This window comes from Galeopterus variegatus, unplaced genomic scaffold (genome assembly GCF_000696425.1).
Source record: "Galeopterus variegatus unplaced genomic scaffold, G_variegatus-3.0.2 Scaffold8110, whole genome shotgun sequence".
NCBI classification, from domain to species: domain Eukaryota; kingdom Metazoa; phylum Chordata; class Mammalia; order Dermoptera; family Cynocephalidae; genus Galeopterus; species Galeopterus variegatus.
Genome location: NW_007734221.1, coordinates 63,433 through 67,419, shown reverse-complemented (window position 1 = coordinate 67,419; position 3,987 = coordinate 63,433).

The window sequence follows — 3,987 nt, the reverse complement described above, 5'->3', positions numbered from 1 at the left end:
TTTGTAGATTTGGGTAAATGGAAATAGATTCTTTAACTAAGACTACTCATCTTTCTTATCAGTTAATGTTTGCTGGTGGGAAACCAGGGACTCAGCCAAGTGGTCATCCCACTACTGAGAAAAGACAGAAAAGTTGCCGAGAGAACATTTTTATTCACTCCCAGCTTTGGCAAAAACTTCAAGTGACTGCGAACACCTTAACTTTGCTGCACTTGAAATATATCTGAGAGTGTTTTTCCTCAAAACTACTTTTATTCTATCCAGTGTTCTTTCCATGAACCTAATATTTGGAAATACATCAGCTGAATTTTTGGCAAGACGATTGCCCCGTTTCAGAGAAGGGGTAGCCCAAAATAGTCAAGGCTAATTGCCTGCAAAAGTCTGAACTTCAAGTCAGTGAACCAGATGGGAATATATAAAGGTTAAAAATCCCATTCAGTAATGAAGTTCTCTTAATAATCTTGAACTCAGGAGGTTAAAGTGTTAGGACCTGGAATCCTAATTTCTTACAGGGCAGACCTCATGAAAAATTTAAGCTTAGATACCCCAGCTTTGTAAAATCTGCTCACAAAACTGAGTGATCAGCATAAATACAACTTGCTGGCTGTGAAGTATAAACTTGGAAAGGACAAAGACTAATTTTACCTTCTAGATCTTAGCACAAAGAAGAAAGGATACACGTTATATAATAGCCCAGAAATATAAGAGAAACTGTCTCACCTCGCACCCTCTGTTCCTGTTAGTCACTTGAAATCCAAACCTAATAAAACCGCCAAATCCCAACACCACTGACAGTGCTTACGGCTTAAGACTTCAACATAGATAAATGGCCCCATTAAAGTCAGGGCAGTTATGTTTGTCCGGAGAACATACGCCTGTATTTTAAATTGCATTATCCAGTTTATCCATGGGATAAAAGCTGTTTACCTTCACAAATTCCAGGCTTCTGAGCTGAGCTAAACAGGGTAAGTTTAAAGGCAGGAGCTCAGAGCAGTTCATAGCCTTTGACAGCTCTGTTGTGGTCTGCCAAGGCTGAACTGGTAAAGTCCAGGCTTATCTCTCGGCTCCTGGGCTGAGCATAGTGGGCCCTCTGCCCTTCTCTGCTACCTGCAGCCCCCGTGAAGCCCCTGCAATGTTGTTAGTTGCAAAGTAGATGGCACAGGGCTGCAGAGGACTGTTTGGCATTGTATTAGCATTCACAGATGTGGGTCTAAGGAATTGCTTAACAGCCCATGAAAGCCAAGGAAGATCCACCATGACCTAGTGCCATGCCCTGCTAGGTCAGGCTCAAGACCGGTTCAATCTGCACAGCCAAGCCCAGTCTTTTCTTTCATCCTCTTGTCCAGTTTGCTGAGCTTCTGTGAAAAGAGGTGCTTCTCCATTATCAGGAAGGGCAGGAAGGTAGCGACAGAATGAGAGACAGAGGACACAGGACTCTAACAAGTCAATACCCATCTTTGCCTCCATTTGACAAGGCTGGTGCTGGCTTGGAAAGGAGTTGCTGCCAGCCTTTGGAAAGCACGGCAGTTGCCTGCTGCCATCTGCTGTGTTGCCTGTTGCTAGCAGGCACGGGACCAGGGCTCATGGTAAAGGAGATGAAATGAGGGTGGAGGCAAACGAGAGACCAGCAGCCTCATCACCACCCAGGAAATCCCCACAATAAAGTAGCTATGGATTCACGTCACAAAAGCACTCCCTTTTCCATCATCAATGGACCACAGTGACTTTTTTCAGGACTTAGAATATATTTTCCTTTGCACTAACATGTAGTTATGTCTTCCATAAAATATGGAAATGTCAACTATGGGGGGAGAAAGAAATTGTGTGTGCAAATAAATATAGATTAGGTTTGATGGAATTTAAGGTGTCTGCCCACTTTAACTTCTTCTTGGTAATGCTGGATCAAAATAGAGGGTGAGGAATTACTGGTGTGTAAGATTCCAAGAATGAGTCTAGAAGTCATGTGTCTAGGGACGATCAGGACTTCCTGAAGAAGCCATCACAACATTGTCTCTCACTCCCAATAGCTCAGTCTCTTTATTTTCTCTCATTATCAGACTTTTTTTTTTTCCTTTTTTCGTGACCGGCAACAGATCGCAACCCTCAGTGTCACGCCCGTACCAGACCGGGACCGGCAACGGGTTCGTGACCCTCGGTGTCACGCCCACACCTCGCTCAGCCAGTGAGCGGCTGGTCTGTATGTGGGATCTGAACCCTCGGCGGGAGCTCTGCCACGCTCCCAAGCGGCGCACTGTGGCAGTGCGCCACTGGGCCGGCCCCTCATTATCAGACTTCTTAAGTGATCCTATTTCCTTCGGGGGGACTAACGTCCAGATGCCCACTGTCTTCCAGCATCAACTCTCAAATGAAACGGATCCCGTGAAATCCACCAGTGGGCTACTCAGTTCTTGATTTAGAAATTGTCCTCCCTGGATTACTCCAGATCCAGTTTCTGAAACAGAATCTGCTGCTGGTTTCTTCCAAACTCTGCTCTCTCTGTTATTTCCTTTAAAGGACTTTTGCTTTTTTGTCTCTCATCTACAAATTTTGGAAATTCAAAGGGAAGACTCAATTTTTTTTTTTTTTTTTTTACTCTAACAGTAGGTAGAAGACTGGATCCAGCTTGGCCACATGTAAGTTATTTTTCTAACTCTGAACTTATTTTTCCTTTTCCACTCATTTATTCAGTTTCAATAATGATGACTTTGCTAGTGACTTCCATCAAAAAATCTTATTTTATTTTATTTTTATTTTTTAGATTTTTATTGGGAGCTGGCTGGTGTGGACATACGAACCTGTGACCTTAGTGTCATAAAGCCGTGCTCTAACCAACTGAGCTAACTAGCTGGCCAAAAAAATCTTAATTTCACCCTCGTCAGTATTGGGTTTCTCACTTGCTAGTACTGTTTTATGAGATCAAGAAGTTGTGTCCCATAATAATTATAGCATAAACCATGCAAAATCCATAAGAGAGACTAGAGAGGAAGTTGAAGAGAATATCCATGCAGTGTAATGTGTAGCCTTTAGGAAATAATGATTTATGTGACTTTTGTTGTTGGGTTAACATCCTCTGGCCAAATATCCAGCACTCTTAAAAAAAAAAAAGTACCATCTCTAGATGTTTAACTTACAGTGAGGAACATGTTCTCTTCAATCTCAGTCTTGCAAAGGATGGCATAAAATATTTCTTTCACTGCATGTTGCTAGCACAGATCTATTCTCTGAAAGTTTATTTGGTAGCTTACCAGTAGCAGGCAAAGTGAGGACAAGGTACCAGTCACTTGGAAAGGAGAAGACCACTCTGTGACTGGCAAGCTGTTTCAGTGAGTGCATCCACTGATAGAAAAGTGTAGGCATGGGTATGAAACTACATATCCAAATGTACTCAATAGCGTACATCTTTAAAGTCAATCTTCTGAAAGTATTGCTTGAATGTCTGCTTATTTGAAAAGTGCCAGCATTGTAATAGGGACCGATGGGAAGCGAATGATAAAATCAAAACAATTTTTACCTCTTTTGTGAAACTTTTACTTGCCACTGCCACCTCGTAGTACAAACAATTTCTCATTCTTTTCTGCTGTCGTTGTACTCTGCACAGACTTCTATTATTGGGGATCCATAACAGTTATTGAACATTTTGTTTATACTGCACTCTCACAATAAGACTGAAATCTCACGAAAGAGAAAGTGTGCTTTAATTATTATGAATTTCCAGGTCCTATTGCCTTGCACAGGGCAGATGTTTAATAAATGTTCATTGGCTGAATTAACAGTTTCTGATCACAAGCAGGGTGAAGCAGAAAAGATTCAAACAGATGAATTGCAAGAGAGGACACAAAGATATGTGGCAAATTATGGTGTAGACAGTGTGCGTCCAGATTGGAACGCCAAAGCGATTATTATTTACTTTCATCTTTTGCTTTGGAGTCATTGAATCTCTAAGCAAGAAGGAATAATCTGGTCTCATATCTTTATTTTGCAGAGAGG